Source organism: Clavelina lepadiformis, chromosome 4 (assembly GCF_947623445.1).
Source record: "Clavelina lepadiformis chromosome 4, kaClaLepa1.1, whole genome shotgun sequence".
In the NCBI taxonomy this organism is placed as follows: Eukaryota; Metazoa; Chordata; class Ascidiacea; order Aplousobranchia; family Clavelinidae; genus Clavelina; species Clavelina lepadiformis.
Window position 1 is genome coordinate 14359549 of NC_135243.1, and position 24856 is coordinate 14384404.

General features: G+C 30.7%; 9 non-coding genes and 15 pseudogenes across 9 annotated transcripts; all 24 read right to left on the reverse strand.

Moving 5' to 3' along the window:
- Positions 1-18973: 18973 nt before the first annotated feature.
- Positions 18974-19092, reverse strand: LOC143456319 (5S ribosomal RNA; annotated as a pseudogene).
- A 110-nt stretch (positions 19093-19202) lies between these two features.
- On the reverse strand, positions 19203-19321 carry LOC143454947 (5S ribosomal RNA). The gene has a single exon (XR_013116548.1). It is a non-coding gene; the product is annotated as a 5S ribosomal RNA (ribosomal RNA).
- Positions 19322-19431: 110 nt separating this feature from the next.
- Positions 19432-19550, reverse strand: LOC143456145 (5S ribosomal RNA; annotated as a pseudogene).
- A 111-nt stretch (positions 19551-19661) lies between these two features.
- Positions 19662-19780, reverse strand: LOC143455512 (5S ribosomal RNA; annotated as a pseudogene).
- Positions 19781-19890: 110 nt separating this feature from the next.
- Positions 19891-20009, reverse strand: LOC143455519 (5S ribosomal RNA; annotated as a pseudogene).
- Positions 20010-20119: 110 nt separating this feature from the next.
- Positions 20120-20238, reverse strand: LOC143457239 (5S ribosomal RNA; annotated as a pseudogene).
- Positions 20239-20347: 109 nt separating this feature from the next.
- Positions 20348-20466, reverse strand: LOC143455480 (5S ribosomal RNA; annotated as a pseudogene).
- A 329-nt stretch (positions 20467-20795) lies between these two features.
- LOC143457049 (5S ribosomal RNA) lies at positions 20796-20914 on the reverse strand (annotated as a pseudogene).
- Positions 20915-21024: 110 nt separating this feature from the next.
- Positions 21025-21133, reverse strand: LOC143457290 (5S ribosomal RNA; annotated as a pseudogene).
- A 110-nt stretch (positions 21134-21243) lies between these two features.
- Positions 21244-21362, reverse strand: LOC143455843 (5S ribosomal RNA). The gene has a single exon (XR_013116995.1). It is a non-coding gene; the product is annotated as a 5S ribosomal RNA (ribosomal RNA).
- A 110-nt stretch (positions 21363-21472) lies between these two features.
- Positions 21473-21591, reverse strand: LOC143453800 (5S ribosomal RNA). The gene has a single exon (XR_013115452.1). It is a non-coding gene; the product is annotated as a 5S ribosomal RNA (ribosomal RNA).
- Positions 21592-21701: 110 nt separating this feature from the next.
- On the reverse strand, positions 21702-21820 carry LOC143456150 (5S ribosomal RNA; annotated as a pseudogene).
- A 110-nt stretch (positions 21821-21930) lies between these two features.
- On the reverse strand, positions 21931-22039 carry LOC143456196 (5S ribosomal RNA; annotated as a pseudogene).
- Positions 22040-22149: 110 nt separating this feature from the next.
- LOC143455915 (5S ribosomal RNA) lies at positions 22150-22268 on the reverse strand (annotated as a pseudogene).
- A 329-nt stretch (positions 22269-22597) lies between these two features.
- On the reverse strand, positions 22598-22716 carry LOC143455132 (5S ribosomal RNA). The gene has a single exon (XR_013116724.1). It is a non-coding gene; the product is annotated as a 5S ribosomal RNA (ribosomal RNA).
- Positions 22717-22826: 110 nt separating this feature from the next.
- LOC143456255 (5S ribosomal RNA) lies at positions 22827-22935 on the reverse strand (annotated as a pseudogene).
- Positions 22936-23045: 110 nt separating this feature from the next.
- LOC143455096 (5S ribosomal RNA) lies at positions 23046-23164 on the reverse strand. Its single transcript, XR_013116689.1, has one exon. It is a non-coding gene; the product is annotated as a 5S ribosomal RNA (ribosomal RNA).
- A 110-nt stretch (positions 23165-23274) lies between these two features.
- On the reverse strand, positions 23275-23383 carry LOC143457279 (5S ribosomal RNA; annotated as a pseudogene).
- A 111-nt stretch (positions 23384-23494) lies between these two features.
- LOC143454865 (5S ribosomal RNA) lies at positions 23495-23613 on the reverse strand. Its single transcript, XR_013116469.1, has one exon. It is a non-coding gene; the product is annotated as a 5S ribosomal RNA (ribosomal RNA).
- Positions 23614-23723: 110 nt separating this feature from the next.
- LOC143454215 (5S ribosomal RNA) lies at positions 23724-23842 on the reverse strand. Its single transcript, XR_013115850.1, has one exon. It is a non-coding gene; the product is annotated as a 5S ribosomal RNA (ribosomal RNA).
- Positions 23843-23952: 110 nt separating this feature from the next.
- Positions 23953-24071, reverse strand: LOC143454180 (5S ribosomal RNA). The gene has a single exon (XR_013115816.1). It is a non-coding gene; the product is annotated as a 5S ribosomal RNA (ribosomal RNA).
- Positions 24072-24181: 110 nt separating this feature from the next.
- LOC143454035 (5S ribosomal RNA) lies at positions 24182-24300 on the reverse strand. Its single transcript, XR_013115679.1, has one exon. It is a non-coding gene; the product is annotated as a 5S ribosomal RNA (ribosomal RNA).
- A 110-nt stretch (positions 24301-24410) lies between these two features.
- On the reverse strand, positions 24411-24519 carry LOC143457398 (5S ribosomal RNA; annotated as a pseudogene).
- Positions 24520-24629: 110 nt separating this feature from the next.
- LOC143456377 (5S ribosomal RNA) lies at positions 24630-24748 on the reverse strand (annotated as a pseudogene).
- Positions 24749-24856: the final 108 nt, after the last annotated feature.

The window sequence follows — 24856 nt, forward strand, 5'->3', positions numbered from 1 at the left end:
GTATAGTGCAAATGTTTTAGTTAAGTTCTTTTAACGATAACGGACAAACCTTTTATTGGTTAACTGTTATACTTTTATTATTTACTTATTAGACTCTAATAAACATTTTGAGACCAGTTAGAACTTTTTGCAATTTGAATTAAACATTTGGCACCATATAGTTCACAAGGCACTTTTTAGAACCTTTATAACTAATGTATAGTGCAAATTTTTTAGTTAAGTTCTTTTAACGATAACAGACAAACCTTTTATTGGTTAACTGTTATACATTTATTAAATTATTTACTCATAAGACTCTAATAAACATTTTGACACCCGTTAGAACGTTTTGCAATGTGAATTAAACATTTGGCACCATATAGTTCACAAGGCACTTTTTAGGACCTATATAACTAATGTATAGTGCAAATGTTTTAATTAAGTTCTTTTAATGATAACAGACAAACCTTTTATTGGTTAAATATGATACTTTTATTATTTACTCATTAGATTCTAAGAAACATTTTGAGACCCTATAGAACTTTTTGCAATGTGAATTAAACATTTGCCATCATATAGTTCACGATGCACTTTTTAGGACCTATATAACTAATGTATAGTGCAAATGTTTTAGTTAAGTTCTTTTAACGATAACGGACAAACCTTTTATTGGTTAACTGTTATACTTTTATCATTTACTTATTACAATCTAATAAACATTTTGAGACCCTATAAAACTTTTTGCAATGTGAATTAAACATTTGCTATCATATAGTTCACGATGCACTTTTTAGGACCTTAATAACTAATGTATAATGCAAATGTTTTAGTTAAGTTCTTTTAACGATAACAGACAAACCTTTTATTGGTTAACTGTTATACTTTTATTATTTACTTATTAGACTCTAATAAACATTTTGAGACCCTATAGAACTTTTTGCAATTTGAATTAAACATTTGGCACCATATAGTTCACAAGGCACTTTTTAGGACCTATATAACTAATGTATAGTGCAAATGTTTTAGTTAAGTTCTTTTAACGATAACAGGAAAACCTTTTATTGGTTAACTGTTATACTTTTATTATTTACTTATTAGCCTCTAATAAACATTTTGAGACCCGTTAGAAGTTTTTGCAATTTGAATTAAACATTTGGCACCATATAGTTCACAAGGCACTTTTTAGGAGCTATATAACTAATGTATAGTGCAAATGTTTTAGTTAAGTTCTTTTAACGATAACGGACAAACCTTTTATTGGTTAACTGTTATACTTTTATCATTTACTTATTACAATGGAGTAAACATTTTGAAACCCAATAGAACTTTTTGGATTTTGAATTAAACATTTGGCACCATATAGTTCACAAGGCACTTTTTAGGACCTATATGACTAATGTATAGTGCAAATGTTTTAGTTAAGTTCTTTTAACGATAACAGACAAACCTTTTATTGGTTAACTGTTATACTGTTATTATTTACCTTTTAGACTCTAATAAATAATTTGAGACCCATCAGAACGTTTTGCAATGTGAATTAAACATTTGGCACCAAATAGTTCACAAGGCACTCTTTAGGACTTTTATAACTAATGTATAGTGCAAATGTTTTAGTTAAGTTCTTTTAACGATAACGGACAAACCTTTTATTGGTTAACTGTTATACTTTTCTTATTTACTTATTAGACTCTAATAGACATTTTGAGACCCGTTAGAACTTTTTGCAATGTGAATTGCACATTTGGCACCATATAGTTCACAAGGTACTTTTTAGCACCTATATAACTAATGTATAGTGCAAATGTTCTAGTTAAGTTCTTTTAACGATTACAGACAAACCTTTTATTGGTTAACTGTTATACTTTTATTATTTACTTATTAGACTCTAATAAACATTTTGAGACCCGTTAGAGCTTTTTGCAATTTGAATTAAACATTTGGCACCATATAGTTCACAAGGCACTTTTTAGGACCTATATAACTAATGTATAGTGCAATTATTTTAGTTAAGTTATTTTAACGATAACAGACAAACCTTTTATTGGTTAACTGTTATACTTTTATTATTTACTTATTAGACTCTAATAAACATTTTGAGACCCGTTAAAACTTTTTGCAATTTGAATTAAACATTTTGCACTATAGAGTTCACAAGGCACTTTTTAGGACCTATATAACTATTGTATAGTGCAAATGTTTTAGTTAAGTTCTTTTAACGATAACAGACAAACCTTTTATTGGTTAACTGTTATACTTTTATTATTTACTTATTAAACTCTAATAGACATTTTGACACCCGTTAAAACTTTTTGCAATGTGAATTAAACATTTGGCACCATATAGTTCACAAGATACTTTTTAGGACCTATAAAACTAATGTATAGTGCAAATGTTTTAGTTAAGTTCTTTTAACGATTACAGACAAACCTTTTATTGGTTAACTGTTATACTTTTATTATTTACTTATTAGACTCTAATAAACATTTTGAGACCCGTTAGAGCTTTTTGCAATTTGAATTAAACATTTGGCACCATATAGTTCACAAGGCACTTTTTAGGACCTATATAACTAATGTATAGTGCAAATGTTTTAGTTAAGTTCTTTTAACGATAACAGGAAAACCTTTTATTGGTTAACTGTTATACTTTTATTATTTACTTATTAGCCTCTAATAAACATTTTGAGACCCCTTAGAAGTTTTTGCAATTTGAGTTAAACATTTGGCACCATATAGTTCACAAGGCACTTTTTAGGAGCTATATAACTAATGTATAGTGCAAATGTTTTAGTTAAGTTCTTTTAACGATAACGGACAAACCTTTTATTGGTTAACTGTTATACTTTTATCATTTACTTATTACAATGGAGTAAACATTTTGAAACCCAATAGAACTTTTTGGATTTTGAATTAAACATTTGGCACCATATAGTTCACAAGGCACTTTTTAGGACCTATATGACTAATGTATAGTGCAAATGTTTTAGTTAAGTTGTTTTAACGATAACAGACAAACCTTTTATTGGTTAACTGTTATACTGTTATTATTTACCTTTTAGACTCTAATAAACAATTTGAGACCCATCAGAACGTTTTGCAATGTGAATTAAACATTTGGCACCAAATAGTTCACAAGGCACTCTTTAGGACTTTTATAACTAATGTATAGTGCAAATGTTTTAGTTAAGTTCTTTTAACGATAACGGACAAACCTTTTATTGGTTAACTGTTATACTTTTATTATTTACTTATTAGACTCTAATAGACATTTTGAGAGCCGTTAGAACTTTTTGCAATGTGAATTAAACATTTGGCACCATATAGTTCACAAGGTACTTTTTAGGACCTATATAACTAATGTATAGTGCAAATGTTTTAGTTAAGTTCTTTTAACGATTACAGACAAACCTTTTATTGGTTAACTGTTATACTTTTATTATTTACTTATTAGACTCTAATAAACATTTTGAGACCCGTTAAAGCTTTGTGCAATTTGAATTAAACATTTGGCACCATATAGTTCACAAGGCACTTTTTAGGACCTATATAACTATTGTATAGTGCAAATGTTTTAGTTAAGTTGTTTTAACGATAACAGACAAACCTTTTATTGGTTAACTGTTATACTTTTATTATTTACTTATTAGACTCTAATAAACATTTTGAGACCCGTTAAAACTTTTTGCAATTTGAATTAAACATTTTGCACCATAGAGTTCACAAGGCACTTTTTAGGACCTATATAACTATTGTATAGTGCAAATGTTTTAGTTAAGTTCTTTTAACGATAACAGACAAACCTTTTATTGGTTAACTGTTATACTTTTATAATGTACTTATTAAACTCTAATAGACATTTTGACACCCGTTAAAACTTTTTGCAATGTGAATTAAACATTTGGCACCATATAGTTCACAAGGTACTTTTTAGGACCTATATAACTAATGTATAGTGCAAATGTTTTAGTTAAGTTCTTTTAACGATAACAGACAAACCTTTTATTGGTTAACTGTTATACTGTTATTATTTACCTTTTAGACTCTAATAAACAATTTGAGACCCATCAGAACGTTTTGCAATGTGAATTAAACATTTGGCACCAAATAGTTCACAAGGCACTCTTTAGGACTTTTATAACTAATGTATAGTGCAAATGTTTTAGTTAAGTTCTTTTAACGATAACGGACAAACCTTTTATTGGTTAACTGTTATACTTTTATTATTTACTTATTAGACTCTAATAGACATTTTGAGAGCCGTTAGAACTTTTTGCAATGTGAATTAAACATTTGGCACCATATAGTTCACAAGGTACTTTTTAGGACCTATATAACTAATGTATAGTGCAAATGTTTTAGTTAAGTTCTTTTAACGATTACAGACAAACCTTTTATTGGTTAACTGTTATACTTTTATTATTTACTTATTAGACTCTAATAAACATTTTGAGACCCGTTAAAGCTTTGTGCAATTTGAATTAAACATTTGGCACCATATAGTTCACAAGGCACTTTTTAGGACCTATATAACTATTGTATAGTGCAAATGTTTTAGTTAAGTTGTTTTAACGATAACAGACAAACCTTTTATTGGTTAACTGTTATACTTTTATTATTTACTTATTAGACTCTAATAAACATTTTGAGACCCGTTAAAACTTTTTGCAATTTGAATTAAACATTTTGCACCATAGAGTTCTCAAGGCACTTTTTAGGACCTATATAACTATTGTATAGTGCAAATGTTTTAGTTAAGTTCTTTTAACGATAACAGACAAACCTTTTATTGGTTAACTGTTATACTTTTATTATTTACTTATTAAACTCTAATAGACATTTTGACACCCGTTAAAACTTTTTGCAATGTGAATTAAACATTTGGCACCATATAGTTCACAAGGTACTTTTTAGGACCTATATAACTAATGTATAGTGCAAATGTTTTAGTTAAGTTCTTTTAACGATTACAGACAAACCTTTTATTGGTTAACTGTTATACTTTTATTATTTACTTATTAGACTCTAATAAACATTTTGAGACCCGTTAGAGCTTTTTGCAATTTGAATTAAACATTTGGCACCATATAGTTCACAAGGCACTTTTTAGTACCTATATAACTAATGTATAGTGCAAATATTTTAGTTAAGTTATTTTAACGATAACAGACAAACCTTTTATTGGTTAACTGTTATACTTTTTTTATTTACTTATTAGACTTTAATAAACATTTTGAGACCCGTTAGAACTTTTTGCAATGTGAATTAAACATTTGGCACCATATAGTTCACAAGGCACTTTTAAGGACCGATATAACTAATGTATAGTGCAAATGTTTTAGTTAAATTCTTTTAACGATAATAGACAAACCTTTTATTGGTTAACTGTTATACTTTCATTATTTACTTATTAGACTCTAATAAACATTTTGAGACCCGTTAGAACTTTTTGCAATGTGAATTAAACATTTGGCACCATATAGTTCACAAGGCACTTTTTAGGACCGATATAACTAATGTATAGTGCAAATGTTTTAGTTAAGTTCTTTTAACGATTACAGACAAACCTTTTATTGGTTAACTGTTATACTTTTATCATTTACTTATTACAATGGAGTAAACATTTTGAAACCCAATAGAACGTTTTGGATTTTGAATTAAACATTTGGCACCATATAGTTCACAAGGCACTTTTTAGGACCTTTATGACTAATGTATAGTGCAAATGTTTTAGTTAAATTCTTTTAACGATAACAGACAAACCTTTTATTGGTTAACTGTTATACTGTTATTATTTACCTTTCAGACTCTAATAAACAATTTGAGACCCATTAGAACGTTTTGCAATGTGAATTAAACATTTGGCACCAAATAGTTCACAAGGCACTCTTTAGGACTTTTATAACTAATGTATAGTGCAAATGTTTTAGTTAAGTTCTTTTAACGATAACGGACAAACCTTTTATTGGTTAACTGTTATACTTTTATTATTTACTTATTAGACTCTAATAGACATTTTGAGACCCGTTAGAACTTTTTGCAATGTGAATTAAACATTTGGCACCATATACTTCACAAGGCACTTTTTAGGACCTATATAACTAATGTATAGTGCAAATGTTTTAGTTAAGTTCTTTTAACGATAACAGACAAACCTTTTGTTGGTTAACTGTTATACTTTTATTATTTACATAATGGACTCTAATAAACATTTTGAGACCCGTTAGAACTTTTTGCAATGTGAATTAAACATTTTGCACCATAGAGTTCACAAGGCACTTTTTAGGACCTTTATAGCTAATGTAAAGTGAAAATGTTTTAGTTAAGTTCTTTTCACGATAACAGACAAACCTTTTTTGGTTAACTGTTATACTTTTATCATTTACCTATTAGACTCTAATAAACATTTAGAGATCCTATAGAACTTTTTGCAATGTGAATTAAACATTTGGCACCATATAGTTCCCAAGGCACTTTTTAGTACCTATAAAACTAATGTATAGTGCAAATGTTTTAGTTAAGTTCTTTTCACGATAACAGACAAACCTTTTGTTGGTTAACTGTTATACTTTTATCATTTACCTATTAGACTCTAATAAACATTTTGAGAACCTATAGAACTTTTTGCAATGTAAATTAAACATTTGGCACCATATAGTTCACAAGGCACTTTTTAGTATCTATATAACTAATGTATAGTGCAAATGTTTTAGTTAAGTTCTTTTAACGATAGCAGACAAACCTTTTTTGGTTAACTGTTATACTTTTATCATTTACCTATTAGACTCTAATAAACATTTAGAGATCCTATAGAACTTTTTGCAATGTGAATTAAACATTTGGCACCATATGGTTCACAAGGCACTTTTTAGGACCTATATAACTAATGTATAGTGCAAATGTTTTAGTTAAGTTCTTTTAACGATAACAGACAAACCTTTTTTGGTTAACTGTTATACTTTAATCATTTACCTATTAGACTCTAATAAACATTTAGAGATCCTATAGAACTTTTTGCAATTTGAATTAAACATTTGGCACCATATAGTTCACAAGGCACTTTTTAGTACCTATATAACTAATGTATAGTGCAAATGTTTTAGTTAAGTTCTTTTCACGATAACAGACAAACCTTTTGTTGGTTAACTGTTAAACTTTTATTACTTATTAGACTTTAATAAATATTTTGAGACCCGATAAAACTTTTTGCAATGTGAATTATACATTTGGCACCATATAGTTCACAAGGCACTTTTTAGGACCTATATAACTAATGTATAGTGCAAATGTTTTAGTTAAGTTCTTTTAACGATAACAGAGAAACCTTTTATAGGTTAACTGTTATACTTTTATTATTTACTTATTGGATTCTAATAAACATTTTGAGACCAGTTAGAACATTTTGCAATTTGAATTAAACATTTGGTACCATATAGTTCACAAGGCACTTTTTAGGACCTATATAACTAATGTATAGTGCAAATGTTTTAGTTAAGTTATTTTAACGATAACAGACAAACCTTTTATTGGTTAACTGTTATACTTTTATTGAATTGTTTACTCATTAGACTCTAATATACATTTTGACACCCTATAGCACTTTTTGCAATGTGAATTAAACATTTGGCACCATATAGTTCACAAGGCAATTTATAAGACCTTATAACTAATGTATAGTGCAAATGTTTTAGTTAAGTTCTTTTAACGATAACAGACAAACCTTTTATTAGTTAACTGTTATACTTTTATTATTTACTTATTAGACTCTAATAAACATTTTGAGACCCTATAAAACTTTTTGCAATGTGAATTAAACATTTGGCACCATATAGTTCACGAGGCACATTTTTGGACCTATATAACTAATGTATAGTGCAAATGTTTCAGTTAAGTTATTTTAACGATAACAGACAAACCTTTTATTGGTTAACTGTTATACTTTTATTATTTACTTATTAAACTCTAATAGACATTTTGACACCCGTTAAAACTTTTTGCAATGTGAATTAAACATTTGGCACCATATAGTTCACAAGATACTTTTTAGGACCTATAAAACTAATGTATAGTGCAAATGTTTTAGTTAAGTTCTTTTAACGATTACAGACAAACCTTTTATTGGTTAACTGTTATACTTTTATTATTTACTTATTAGACTCTAATAAACAATTTGAGACCCATCGGAACGTTTTGCAATGTGAATTAAACATTTGGCACCAAATAGTTCACAAGGCACTCTTTAGGACTTTTATAACTAATGTATAGTGCAAATGTTTTAGTTAAGTTCTTTTAACGATAACGGACAAACCTTTTATTGGTTAACTGTTATACTTTTATTATTTACTTATTAGACTCTAATAGACATTTTGAGAGCCGTTAGAACTTTTTGCAATGTGAATTAAACATTTGGCACCATATAGTTCACAAGGTACTTTTTAGGACCTATATAACTAATGTATAGTGCAAATGTTTTAGTTAAGTTCTTTTAACGATTACAGACAAACCTTTTATTGGTTAACTGTTATACTTTTATTATTTACTTATTAGACTCTAATAAACATTTTGAGACCCGTTAAAGCTTTGTGCAATTTGAATTAAACATTTGGCACCATATAGTTCACAAGGCACTTTTTAGGACCTATATAACTATTGTATAGTGCAAATGTTTTAGTTAAGTTGTTTTAACGATAACAGACAAGCCTTTTATTGGTTAACTGTTATACTTTTATTATTTACTTATTAGACTCTAATAAACATTTTGAGACCCGTTAAAACTTTTTGCAATTTGAATTAAACATTTTGCACCATAGAGTTCACAAGGCACTTTTTAGGACCTATATAACTATTGTATAGTGCAAATGTTTTAGTTAAGTTCTTTTAACGATAACAGACAAACCTTTTATTGGTTAACTGTTATACTTTTATAATGTACTTATTAAACTCTAATAGACATTTTGACACCCGTTAAAACTTTTTGCAATGTGAATTAAACATTTGGCACCATATAGTTCACAAGGTACTTTTTAGGACCTATATAACTAATGTATAGTGCAAATGTTTTAGTTAAGTTCTTTTAACGATAACAGACAAACCTTTTATTGGTTAACTGTTATACTGTTATTATTTACCTTTTAGACTCTAATAAACAATTTGAGACCCATCAGAACGTTTTGCAATGTGAATTAAACATTTGGCACCAAATAGTTCACAAGGCACTCTTTAGGACTTTTATAACTAATGTATAGTGCAAATGTTTTAGTTAAGTTCTTTTAACGATAACGGACAAACCTTTTATTGGTTAACTGTTATACTTTTATTATTTACTTATTAGACTCTAATAGACATTTTGAGAGCCGTTAGAACTTTTTGCAATGTGAATTAAACATTTGGCACCATATAGTTCACAAGGTACTTTTTAGGACCTATATAACTAATGTATAGTGCAAATGTTTTAGTTAAGTTCTTTTAACGATTACAGACAAACCTTTTATTGGTTAACTGTTATACTTTTATTATTTACTTATTAGACTCTAATAAACATTTTGAGACCCGTTAAAGCTTTGTGCAATTTGAATTAAACATTTGGCACCATATAGTTCACAAGGCACTTTTTAGGACCTATATAACTATTGTATAGTGCAAATGTTTTAGTTAAGTTCTTTTAACGATAACAGACAAACCTTTTATTGGTTAACTGTTATACTTTTATTATTTACTTATTAGACTCTAATAAACATTTTGAGACCCGTTAAAACTTTTTGCAATTTGAATTAAACATTTTGCACCATAGAGTTCTCAAGGCACTTTTTAGGACCTATATAACTATTGTATAGTGCAAATGTTTTAGTTAAGTTCTTTTAACGATAACAGACAAACCTTTAATTGGTTAACTGTTATACTTTTATTATTTACTTATTAAACTCTAATAGACATTTTGACACCCGTTAAAACTTTTTGCAATGTGAATTAAACATTTGGCACCATATAGTTCACAAGGTACTTTTTAGGACCTATATAACTAATGTATAGTGCAAATGTTTTAGTTAAGTTCTTTTAACGATTACAGGAAAACCTTTTATTGGTTAACTGTTATACTTTTATTATTTACTTATTAGACTCTAATAAACATTTTGAGACCCGTTAGAGCTTTTTGCAATTTGAATTAAACATTTGGCACCATATAGTTCACAAGGCACTTTTTAGTACCTATATAACTAATGTATAGTGCAAATATTTTAGTTAAGTTATTTTAACGATAACAGACAAACCTTTTATTGGTTAACTGTTATACTTTTTTTATTTACTTATTAGACTTTAATAAACATTTTGAGACCCGTTAGAACTTTTTGCAATGTGAATTAAACATTTGGCACCATATAGTTCACAAGGCACTTTTAAGGACCGATATAACTAATGTATAGTGCAAATGTTTTAGTTAAATTCTTTTAACGATAATAGACAAACCTTTTATTGGTTAACTGTTATACTTTCATTATTTACTTATTAGACTCTAATAAACATTTTGAGACCCGTTAGAACTTTTTGCAATGTGAATTAAACATTTGGCACCATATAGTTCACAAGGCAGTTTTTAGGACCGATATAACTAATGTATAGTGCAAATGTTTTAGTTAAGTTCTTTTAACGATTACAGACAAACCTTTTATTGGTTAACTGTTATACTTTTATCATTTACTTATTACAATGGAGTAAACATTTTGAAACCCAATAGAACGTTTTGGATTTTGAATTAAACATTTGGCACCATATAGTTCACAAGGCACTTTTTAGGACCTTTATGACTAATGTATAGTGCAAATGTTTTAGTTAAATTCTTTTAACGATAACAGACAAACCTTTTATTGGTTAACTGTTATACTGTTATTATTTACCTTTCAGACTCTAATAAACAATTTGAGACCCATTAGAACGTTTTGCAATGTGAATTAAACATTTGGCACCAAATAGTTCACAAGGCACTCTTTAGGACTTTTATAACTAATGTATAGTGCAAATGTTTTAGTTAAGTTCTTTTAACGATAACGGACAAACCTTTTATTGGTTAACTGTTAGACTTTTATTATTTACTTATTAGACTCTAATAGACATTTTGAGACCCGTTAGAACTTTTTGCAATGTGAATTAAACATTTGGCACCATATACTTCACAAGGCACTTTTTAGGACCTATATAACTAATGTATAGTGCAAATGTTTTAGTTAAGTTCTTTTAACGATAACAGACAAACCTTTTGTTGGTTAACTGTTATACTTTTATTATTTACATAATGGACTCTAATAAACATTTTGAGACCCGTTAGAACTTTTTGCAATGTGAATTAAACATTTTGCACCATAGAGTTCACAAGGCACTTTTTAGGACCTTTATAGCTAATGTAAAGTGAAAATGTTTTAGTTAAGTTTTTTTCACGATAACAGACAAACCTTTTTTGGTTAACTGTTATACTTTTATCATTTACCTATTAGACTCTAATAAACATTTAGAGATCCTATAGAACTTTTTGCAATGTGAATTAAACATTTGGCACCATATAGTTCCCAAGGCACTTTTTAGTACCTATAAAACTAATGTATAGTGCAAATGTTTTAGTTAAGTTCTTTTCACGATAACAGACAAACCTTTTGTTGGTTAACTGTTATACTTTTATCATTTACCTATTAGACTCTAATAAACATTTTGAGAACCTATAGAACTTTTTGCAATGTGAATTAAACATTTGGCACCATATAGTTCACAAGGCACTTTTTAGTATCTATATAACTAATGTATAGTGCAAATGTTTTAGTTAAGTTCTTTTAACGATAGCAGACAAACCTTTTTTGGTTAACTGTTATACTTTTATCATTTACCTATTAGACTCTAATAAACATTTAGAGATCCTATAGAACTTTTTGCAATGTGAATTAAACATTTGGCACCATATGGTTCACAAGGCACTTTTTAGGACCTATATAACTAATGTATAGTGCAAATGTTTTAGTTAAGTTCTTTTAACGATAGCAGACAAACCTTTTTTGGTTAACTGTTATACTTTAATCATTTACCTATTAGACTCTAATAAACATTTAGAGATCCTATAGAACTTTTTGCAATTTGAATTAAACATTTGGCACCATATAGTTCACAAGGCACTTTTTAGTACCTATATAACTAATGTATAGTGCAAATGTTTTAGTTAAGTTCTTTTCACGATAACAGACAAACCTTTTGTTGGTTAACTGTTAAACTTTTATTACTTATTAGACTTTAATAAATATTTTGAGACCCGATAAAACTTTTTGCAATGTGAATTATACATTTGGCACCATATAGTTCACAAGGCGCTTTTTAGGACCTATATAACTAATGTATAGTGCAAATGTTTTAGTTAAGTTCTTTTAACGATAACAGAGAAACCTTTTATAGGTTAACTGTTATACTTTTATTATTTACTTATTGGATTCTAATAAACATTTTGAGACCAGTTAGAACATTTTGCAATTTGAATTAAACATTTGGTACCATATAGTTCACAAGGCACTTTTTAGGACCTATATAACTAATGTATAGTGCAAATGTTTTAGTTAAGTTATTTTAACGATAACAGACAAACCTTTTATTGGTTAACTGTTATACTTTTATTGAATTGTTTACTCATTAGACTCTAATATACATTTTGACACCCTATAGCACTTTTTGCAATGTGAATTAAACATTTGGCACCATATAGTTCACAAGGCAATTTATAAGACCTTATAACTAATGTATAGTGCAAATGTTTTAGTTAAGTTCTTTTAACGATAACAGACAAACCTTTTATTAGTTAACTGTTATACTTTTATTATTTACTTATTAGACTCTAATAAACATTTTGAGACCCTATAAAACTTTTTGCAATGTGAAGTAAACATTTGGCACCATATAGTTCACGAGGCACATTTTTGGACCTATATAACTAATGTATAGTGCAAATGTTTCAGTTAAGTTATTTTAACGATAACAGACAAACCTTTTATTGGTTAACTGTTATACTTTTTTTATTTACTTATTAGACTTTAATAAACATTTTGAGACCAGTTAGAACTTTTTGCAATGTGAATTAAACATTTGGCACCATATAGTTCACAAGGCACTTTTAAGGACCGATATAACTAATGTATAGTGCAAATGTTTTAGTTAAATTCTTTTAACGATAATAGACAAACCTTTTATTGGTTAACTGTTATACTTTCATTATTTACTTATTAGACTCTAATAAACATTTTGAGACCCGTTAGAACTTTTTGCAATGTGAATTAAACATTTGGCACCATATAGTTCACAAGGCACTTTTTAGGACCGATATAACTAATGTATAGTGCAAATGTTTTAGTTAAGTTCTTTTAACGATTACAGACAAACCTTTTATTGGTTAACTGTTATACTTTTATCATTTACTTATTACAATGGAGTAAACATTTTGAAACCCAATAGAACGTTTTTGATTTTGAATTAAACATTTGGCACCATATAGTTCACAAGGCACTTTTTAGGACCTTTATGACTAATGTATAGTGCAAATGTTTTAGTTAAATTCTTTTAACGATAACAGACAAACCTTTTATTGGTTAACTGTTATACTGTTATTATTTACCTTTCAGACTCTAATAAACAATTTGAGACCCATTAGAACGTTTTGCAATGTGAATTAAACATTTGGCACCAAATAGTTCACAAGGCACTCTTTAGGACTTTTATAACTAATGTATAGTGCAAATGTTTTAGTTAAGTTCTTTTAACGATAACGGACAAACCTTTTATTGGTTAACTGTTATACTTTTATTATTTACTTATTAGACTCTAATAGACATTTTGAGACCCGTTAGAACTTTTTGCAATGTGAATTAAACATTTGGCACCATATACTTCACAAGGCACTTTTTAGGACCTATATAACTAATGTATAGTGCAAATGTTTTAGTTAAGTTCTTTTAACGATAACAGACAAACCTTTTTTGGTTAACTGTTATACTTTTATTATTTACATAATGGACTCTAATAAACATTTTGAGACCCGTTAGAACTTTTTGCAATGTGAATTAAACATTTTGCACCATAGAGTTCACAAGGCACTTTTTAGGACCTTTATAGCTAATGTAAAGTGAAAATGTTTTAGTTAAGTTTTTTTCACGATAACAGACAAACCTTTTTTGGTTAACTGTTATACTTTTATCATTTACCTATTAGACTCTAATAAACATTTAGAGATCCTATAGAACTTTTTGCAATGTGAATTAAACATTTGGCACCATATAGTTCCCAAGGCACTTTTTAGTACCTATAAAACTAATGTATAGTGCAAATGTTTTAGTTAAGTTCTTTTCACGATAACAGACAAACCTTTTGTTGGTTAACTGTTATACTTTTATCATTTACCTATTAGACTCTAATAAACATTTTGAGAACCTATAGAACTTTTTGCAATGTGAATTAAACATTTGGCACCATATAGTTCACAAGGCACTTTTTAGTATCTATATAACTAATGTATAGTGCAAATGTTTTAGTTAAGTTCTTTTAACGATAGCAGACAAACCTTTTTTGGTTAACTGTTATACTTTTATCATTTACCTATTAGACTCTAATAAACATTTAGAGATCCTATAGAACTTTTTGCAATGTGAATTAAACATTTGGCACCATATGGTTCACAAGGCACTTTTTAGGACCTATATAACTAATGTATAGTGCAAATGTTTTAGTTAAGTTCTTTTAACGATAGCAGACAAACCTTTTTTGGTTAACTGTTATACTTTAATCATTTACCTATTAGACTCTAATAAACATTTAGAGATCCTATAGAACTTTTTGCAATTTGAATTAAACATTTGGCACCATATAGTTCACAAGGCACTTTTTAGTACCTATATAACTAATGTATAGTGCAAATGTTTTAGTTAAGTTCTTTTCACGATAACAGACAAACCTTTTGTTGGTTAACTGTTAAACTTTTATTACTTATTAGACTTTAATAAATATTTTGAGACCCGATAAAACTTTTTGCAATGTGAATTATACATTTGGCACCATATAGTTCACAAGGCGCTTTTTAGGACCTATATAACTAATGTATAGTGCAAATGTTTTAGTTAAGTTCTTTTAACGATAACAGAGAAACCTTTTATAGGTTAACTGTTATACTTTTATTATTTACTTATTGGATTCTAATAAACATTTTGAGACCAGTTAGAACATTTTGCAATTTGAATTAAACATTTGGTACCATATAGTTCACAAGGCACTTTTTAGGACCTATATAACTAATGTATAGTGCAAATGTTTTAGTTAAGTTATTTTAACGATAACAGACAAACCTTTTATTGGTTAACTGTTATACTTTTATTGAATTGTTTACTCATTAGACTCTAATATACATTTTGACACCCTATAGCACTTTTTGCAATGTGAATTAAACATTTGGCACCATATAGTTCACAAGGCAATTTATAAGACCTTATAACTAATGTATAGTGCAAATGTTTTAGTTAAGTTCTTTTAACGATAACAGACAAACCTTTTATTAGTTAACTGTTATACTTTTATTATTTACTTATTAGACTCTAATAAACATTTTGAGACCCTATAAAACTTTTTGCAATGTGAAGTAAACATTTGGCACCATATAGTTCACGAGGCACATTTTTGGACCTATATAACTAATGTATAGTGCAAATGTTTCAGTTAAGTTATTTTAACGATAACAGACAAACCTTTTATTGGTTAACTGTTATACTTTTTTTATTTACTTATTAGACTTTAATAAACATTTTGAGACCAGTTAGAACTTTTTGCAATGTGAATTAAACATTTGGCACCATATAGTTCACAAGGCACTTTTAAGGACCGATATAACTAATGTATAGTGCAAATGTTTTAGTTAAATTCTTTTAACGATAATAGACAAACCTTTTATTGGTTAACTGTTATACTTTCATTATTTACTTATTAGACTCTAATAAACATTTTGAGACCCGTTAGAGCTTTTTGCAATGTGAATTAAACATTTGGCACCATATAGTTCACAAGGCACTTTTTAGGACCGATATAACTAATGTATAGTGCAAATGTTTTAGTTAAGTTCTTTTAACGATTACAGACAAACCTTTTATTGGTTAACTGTTATACTTTTATCATTTACTTATTACAATGGAGTAAACATTTTGAAACCCAATAGAACGTTTTGGATTTTGAATTAAACATTTGGCACCATATAGTTCACAAGGCACTTTTTAGGACCTTTATGACTAATGTATAGTGCAAATGTTTTAGTTAAATTCTTTTAACGATAACAGACAAACCTTTTATTGGTTAACTGTTATACTGTTATTATTTACCTTTCAGACTCTAATAAACAATTTGAGACCCATTAGAACGTTTTGCAATGTGAATTAAACATTTGGCACCAAATAGTTCACAAGGCACTCTTTAGGACTTTTATAACTAATGTATAGTGCAAATGTTTTAGTTAAGTTCTTTTAACGATAACGGACAAACCTTTTATTGGTTAACTGTTATACTTTTATTATTTACTTATTAGACTCTAATAGACATTTTGAGACCCGTTAGAACTTTTTGCAATGTGAATTAAACATTTGGCACTATATACTTCACAAGGCACTTTTTAGGACCTATATAACTAATGTATAGTGCAAATGTTTTAGTTAAGTTCTTTTAACGATAACAGACAAACCTTTTGTTGGTTAACTGTTATACTTTTATTATTTACATAATGGACTCTAATAAACATTTTGAGACCCGTTAGAACTTTTTGCAATGTGAATTAAACATTTTGCACCATAGAGTTCACAAGGCACTTTTTAGGACCTTTATAGTTAATGTAAAGTGAAAATGTTTTAGTTAAGTTCTTTTCACGATAACAGACAAACCTTTTTTGGTTAACTGTTATACTTTTATCATTTACCTATTAGACTCTAATAAACATTTAGAGATCCTATAGAACTTTTTGCAATGTGAATTAAACATTTGGCACCATATAGTTCCCAAGGCACTTTTTAGTACCTATAAAACTAATGTATAGTGCAAATGTTTTAGTTAAGTTCTTTTCACGATAACAGACAAACCTTTTGTTGGTTAACTGTTATACTTTTATCATTTACCTATTAGACTCTAATAAACATTTTGAGAACCTATAGAACTTTTTGCAATGTGAATTAAACATTTGGCACCATATAGTTCACAAGGCACTTTTTAGTATCTATATAACTAATGTATAGTGCAAATGTTTTAGTTAAGTTAATTTAACGATAGCAGACAAACCTTTTTTGGTTAACTGTTATACTTTTATCATTTACCTATTAGACTCTAATAAACATTTAGAGATCCTATAGAACTTTTTGCAATGTGAATTAAACATTTGGCACCATATGGTTCACAAGGCACTTTTTAGGACCTATATAACTAATGTATAGTGCAAATGTTTTAGTTAAGTTCTTTTAACGATAGCAGACAAACCTTTTTTGGTTAACTGTTATACTTTAATCATTTACCTATTAGACTCTAATAAACATTTAGAGATCCTATAGAACTTTTTGCAATTTGAATTAAACATTTGGCACCATATAGTTCACAAGGCACTTTTTAGTACCTATATAACTAATGTATAGTGCAAATGTTTTAGTTAAGTTCTTTTCACGATAACAGACAAACCTTTTGTTGGTTAACTGTTAAACTTTTATTACTTATTAGACTTTAATAAATATTTTGAGACCCGATAAAACTTTTTGCAATGTGAATTATACATTTGGCACCATATAGTTCACAAGGCACTTTTTAGGACCTATATAACTAATGTATAGTGCAAATGTTTTAGTTAAGTTCTTTTAACGATAACAGAGAAACCTTTTAAAGGTTAACTGTTATACTTTTATTATTTACTTATTGGATTCTAATAAACATTTTGAGACCAGTTAGAACATTTTGCAATTTGAATTAAACATTTGGTACCATATAGTTCACAAGGCACTTTTTAGGACCTATATAACTAATGTATAGTGCAAATGTTTTAGTTAAGTTATTTTAACGATAACAGACAAACCTTTTATTGGTTAACTGTTATACTTTTATTGAATTGTTTACTCATTAGACTCTAATATACATTTTGACACCCTATAGCACTTTTTGCAATGTGAATTAAACATTTGGCACCATATAGTTCACAAGGCAATTTATAAGACCTTATAACTAATGTATAGTGCAAATGTTTTAGTTAAGTTCTTTTAACGATAACAGACAAACCTTTTATTAGTTAACTGTTATACTTTTATTATTTACTTATTAGACTCTAATAAACATTTTGAGACCCTATAAAACTTTTTGCAATGTGAATTAAACATTTGGCACCATATAGTTCACGAGGCACATTTTTGGACCTATATAACTAATGTATAGTGCAAATGTTTCAGTTAAGTTCTTTTAACGATAACAGACAAACCTTTTATTGGTTAACTGTTATACTGTCATTATTTACTTATTAGACTCTAATAAACATTATGAGACCCGTTAGAACTTTTTGCAGTGTGAATTAAACATTTGGCACCATATAGTTCACAAGGCACTTTTTAGGACCTTTATAACTAATGTATAGTGCAAATATTTTAGTTAAGTGCTTTTAACGATAACAGACAAACCTTTTATTGTTTAACTGTAATACTTTTGTTATTTACTTATTAGACTCTAATAAACATTTTGAGACCCGTTAGAACTTTTTGCAATGTGAATTAAACATTTGGCACCATATAGTTCACAAGGCACATTTTAGGAACTATATAACTAATGTATAGTGCAAATGTTTTACTTAAGTTCTTTACCCAACCTGGTATGGTCTTAGGCAATTTCAAAATAAAGAAAAAGGCTTTTTTAATTCTAATTCCATTGCATAGGAAATTCAAAATCACAAAGAGCTGCTATATATTTAATTGAATTATACAGCATGAATAAATTGCTTACAACACCCGGTATTCACAGGCGGTCACCCATCCAAGTTCAATCCGGGCCCGAGGTTGCTTAACTTCCGAGAACGAACGAGATCGGGTATACTCAACCTGGTATGGTAGTAGGCGATTTCAAAAGAAAGAAAATGGCCTTTTCTCTTATAATTCCATTGCATAGGAAATTCAAAAACGCAAACAGTTGCTATAAATTTGAATGAAATTTACAGCATGACTAAAATGCTTACAACACCCGGTATTCCCAGGCGGTCACCCATCCAAGTACTATGCGGGCCCGAGGTTGCTTAACTTCCAAGATCGAACGAGATCGGGTATACTCAACCTGGTATGGTAGTAGGCGATTTCAAAAGAAAGAAAATGGCATTTTCACTTATAATTCCATTGCATATTAAATTTAAAAACAGAAACAGTTGCTATATATTTAATTGAAACATACAGCTTGATTAAACTGCTTACAATACCCGGTAATCTTAGGCGGTCAACCATCCAAGTACTAACCGGGCCCGAGGTTGCTTAACTTCCGAGATCGAACGAGATCGGGTCTACTCAACCTGGTATGGTCGTAGGCAATTTCAAAAGAAAGAAAATGGCATTTTCAATTATAATAAATCGATGGCATAGAAATTCAAAAAGCAAACAGTTGCTATAAAATTGATTAAAATATACACCTTGACTAAAATGCTGACAACACCCGGTTTTCCCAGGCGGTCACCCATCCGAGTACTAACCGGGCCCGAGGTTGCTTAACTTCCGAAATCGAACGAGATCAGGTCTGCTCAACCTGGTATGGTCGTAGGCATTTTTAAAACAAAAAAAATGGCTATTACAATTATAATTCGATTGCAAAAGAAATTCAAAATCACAAACAGTTGCTATAAAATTAATTGAAATATACAGCATTACTAAAATGCTTACAACACCCGGTATTCCCAGGTGGGCACCCATCCAAGTACTAACCGGGCCCGAGGTTGCTTAACTTCCGAGATCGAACGAGATCGGGTCTACTCAACCTGGTCTGGTCGTTGGTGATTTCAAAAGAAAGAAAATGGCTTTTTTTATTATAATTCGTTTGCATACGAAATTCAAAAACACAAACAGTTGCTATATATTTAATTGAAATATACAGCATGACTTAATTGCTTACAACACCCGGTATTCCCAGGCGGTCAACCATCCAAGTACTAAAAGGGCCCGAGGTGACTTAACTTTCGAGATCGAACCAGATCGGGTCTGTTCAAGCTGGTATGGTCGTAGGCAATTTCAAAAGAAAGAAACGGCCTTTTGAATTTTAAATCGATTGCATAGGAAATTCAAAAACACAAACAGTTGCTATATATTTAATTGAAATATACAGCATGACTAAATTGCTTACAACACCCGGCATTCCCAGACGGTCACCTATCCAAGTACTAAACGGGCCCGAGATTGCTTAACTTCCGAGATCGAACGAGATCGGGTCTACTCAACCTGGTATGGTCGTAGGCAATTTCAAATGAAAGAAAATGTCCTTTTCAATTCTAATTGGATTGCATAGAAAATTCAAAAAAGCAAATAGTTGCTATAAATTTGATTGAAAGATACAGCATGACTAAAATGCTTACAACACCCGGTATTACCAGGCAATCACCCATCGAAGTATTAACCGGGCCCGAGGTAGTTTAACTTCCGAGATCGGGTCTACTCAACCTGGTATGGTCGTAGGCGTTTTCAAATGAAAGAAAATGGCTTTTTTAATTCTAATTCGATTGCATGGGAAATTCAAAACCACAAACAGTTGCTATTAATTTAATTGAAATATCCAGCATGACTAAATTGCTTATAACACCCGGTATTCCCAGGCGGTCACCCATCCAAGTACTAAGAGGGCCCGAGGTTGCTTAACTTCCGAAATCGAACAAGATCAGGTCTGCTCAACCTGGTATGGTCGTAGGCAATTTCAAAAGAAAGAAAATGGCAATTTCAATTCTAATTGGATTGCATAGAAAATTCAAAAAAGCAAATAGTTGCTAAAAATTTAATTGAAAAATACAGCAAGACTAAAATGCTTACAGCACCCGGTATTCCCAGGCGGTCACCCATCCAAGTACTAACCGGGCCCGAGGTTGCTTAAATTCCGAGATCGTATCTAATCAACCTGGTGTGGTCGTAGGTGATTTCAAATGAAAGAAAATGGCTTTTTCAATTCTAATTCGATTGCATAGGAAATTCAAAAACCCAAACAGTTGCTATAAATTTAATTGAAATATACAGCATGACTAAAATGCTTACAACACCCGGTATTCCCAGGCGGTCACCCATCCAAGTACTAACCGGGCCCGAGGTTGCTTAACTTCCGAGATCGAACGAGATCGGGTATACTCAACCTGGTATGGTCGTAGGCAATTTCAAAAGGAAGAAAATGGCAATTTCAATTCTAATTGGATTGCATAGAAAATTCAAAAAAGCAAATAGTTGCTAAAAATTTAATTGAAAAATACAGCATGACTAAAATGCTTACAGCACCCGGTATTCCCAGGCGGTCACCCATCCAAGTACTAACCGGGCCCGAGGTTGCTTAACTTCCGAGATCGAACGAGATCGGGTCTACTCAACCTGGTATGGTCGTAGGCAATTTCAAATGACAGAAAATGACAATTTCAATTCTAATTCGATTGCATAGGAAATTCAAAAACGCAAATAGTTGCTATAAATTTAATTAAAGTATACAGCATGACTAAAATGCTTACAACACCTGGTATTCCAAGGCGGTCACCCATCCAAGTACTAACCGGGCCCGAAGTTGCTTAACTTCCGAGATCGAACAAGATCGGATATACTCAACCTTGTATGGTCGTAGGCAATTTCAAAAGAATGAAAATGGCTTTTTTAATTATAATTCGATTGCATAAGAAATTCAAAAACGCAAAGAGTTGCTATAAAAATAATTGAAATATACAACATAACTAAAATGCTTACAATACCCGGTATTCCCAGGCGGTCACCCATCCAAGTACTAACCGGGCCCGAGGTTGCTTAACTTCCGAGATCGGGTATACTCAACCTGGTATGGTCGTAGGCGATTTCAAATGAAAAAAAATGGCCTTTTCAATTAAAACTCGATTGCATAGGAAATTCAAAAAGACAAAGAGATGTTATAAATTTAATTGAAGTATACAGCATGACTAAAATGCTTACAACACCCTGTATTCCCAGGCGGTCACCCATCCAAGTACTAACCGGGCCCGAGGTTGCTTAACTTCCGAAATCGAACGAGATCGGGTTTACTCAACCTGGTATGGTCTTAGGCGATTTCAAATGAAAGAAAATGGCCTTTTCAATTCTAATTAGATTGCATAGAAAATTCAAAAAAGCAACTAGTTGCTATAAATTTGATAGAAAGATACAGCATGTCTAAAATGCTTACAACACCCGGCATTACCAGGCAATCACCCATCCAACTACTAACCGGGCCCGAGTTTGCTTAACTTCCGAGATCGGGTCTACTCAACCTGGTATGGTCGAAGGTGTTTTCAAATGAAAGAAAATGGTTTTTTTAATTATAATTCGATTGCATAGGAAATTAAAAAACGCAAACAGTTGCTATAAATTTAATTGAAATATACAGCATGACTAAAATGCTTACAGCACCCGGTTTTCCCAGGCGGTCACCCATCCAAGTACTAACCGGGCCCGAGGTTGTTTAACTTCCGAGAACGAACGAGATCGGGTCTACTCAACCTGGTATGGTCGTAGGCAATTTCAAAACAAAGAAAATTGTATTTTAACTTATAATTCGATTGCATAAGAAATACAAAAACGCAAAGAGTTGCTATAAAAATAATTGAAATATACAGCATGACTAAAATGCTTACAACACCCGGTATTCCCAGGCGGTCACCCATCCAAGTACTAACCGGGCCCGAGGTTGCTTAATTTCCGAGATCGGGTCTACTCAACCTGGTATGGTCGTAGGCGTTTTCAAATGAAAGAAAATGGCTTTTTTAATTATAATTCGATTGCATAGGAAATTAAAAAACGCAAACAGTTGCTATAAATTTAATTGAAATATACAGCATGACTAAAATGCTTACAGCACCCGGTTTTCCCAGGCGGTCACCCATCCAAGTACTAACCGGGCCCGAGGTTGCTTGACTTCCGAGATCGAACGAGATCAGGTCTGCTCAACCTGGTATGGTCGTAGGCGATTTCAAAAGAAAGAAAATGGCAATTTTAATTCTAATTGGATTGCATAGGAAATTCAAAAACGTAAATAGTTGCTAAAAATTTAATTGAAAAATACAGCATGACTAAAATGCTTACAGCACCCGGTATTCCCAGGCGGTCACCCATCCAAGTACTAACCGGGCCCGAGGTTGCTTAACTTCCGAGATCGTATCTACTCAACCTGGTGTGGTCGTAGGCGATTTCAAATGAAAGAAAACGGCAATTTTCAATTCTAATTCGATTGCATAGGAAATTCTAAAACCCAAACAGTTGCTATAAATTTAATTGAAATATACAGCATGACTAAAATGCTTACAACACCCGGTATCCCAAGGCGGTCACCCATCCAAGTACTAACCGGGCCCGAGGTTGCTTAACTTCCGAGATCGAACGAGATCGGGTCTACTCAACCTGGTATGGTCGTAGGCAATTTCAAAAGAAAGGAAATGGCTGTTTTAATTATAATTCGATTGCATAAGAAATACAAAAACGCAAAGAGTTGCTATAAATTTAATTGAAATATACAACATGACTAAATTGCTTACAACACCCGGTATTCCCAGGCGGTCACCCATCCAAGTACTAACCGGGCCCGAGGTTGCTTAACTTCCGAGATCGAACGAGATCGGGTCTACTCAACCTGGTATGGTCGTAGGCAATTTCAAAAGAATGAAAATGGCTTTTTTAATTATAATTCGATTGCATAAGAAATACAAAAACGCAAAGAGTTGCTATAAATTTAATTGAAATATACAACATGACTAAATTGCTTACAACACCCGGTATTCCCAGGCGGTCACCCATCCAAGTACTAACCGGGCCCGAGTTTGCTTAACTTCCGAGATCGAACGAGATCGGGTCTACTCAACCTGGTATGGTCGTAAGCAATTTTAAAAGAATGAAAATGGCTTTTTTAATTCTAATTCAATTGCATAAGAAATACAAAAACGCAAAGAGTTGCTATAAAAATAATTGAAATTTACAGCATGACTAAAATGCTTACAACACCCGGTATTCCCAGGCGGTCACCCATCCAAGTACTAACCGGGCCCGAGGTTGCTTAACTTCCGAGTTCGAACGAGATCGGGTCTACTCAACCTGATATTGTCGTAGGCGATTTCAAATGAAAAAAAATGGCCTTTTCAATTCTGATTCGATTGCATAGGAAATTCAAAAAAGCAAACAGTTGCTATAAATTAGATAGAATTATACAGCATGACTAAAATGCTTACAACACCCGGTATTGCCAGGCGGTCACCCATCCAAGTACTAACCGGGCTCGAGGTTGCTTAATTTCTGAGATCGGGTCTACTCAACCTGTTATGGTCGTAGGCGATTTCAAAAGAAAGAAAATGGCTTTTTCATTTCTAATTCGATTGCATAGGAAATTCAAAAAAGCAAATAGTTGATAAAAATTTAATTGAAATATACTGCATGACTAAAATGCTTATAACACCCGGTATTTCCAGGCGGTCACCCATCCAAGTACTAACCGGGCCCGAGGTTGCTTGACATCCGAGATCGAACGAGATCAGGTCTGCTCAACCTGGTATGGTCGTAGGCGATTTCAAAAGAAAGAAAATGGCTTTTTCAATTCTAATTCGATTGCATAGGAAATTCAAAAACGCAAATAGTTGATAAAAATTTGATTGAAATATACAGCATGACTAA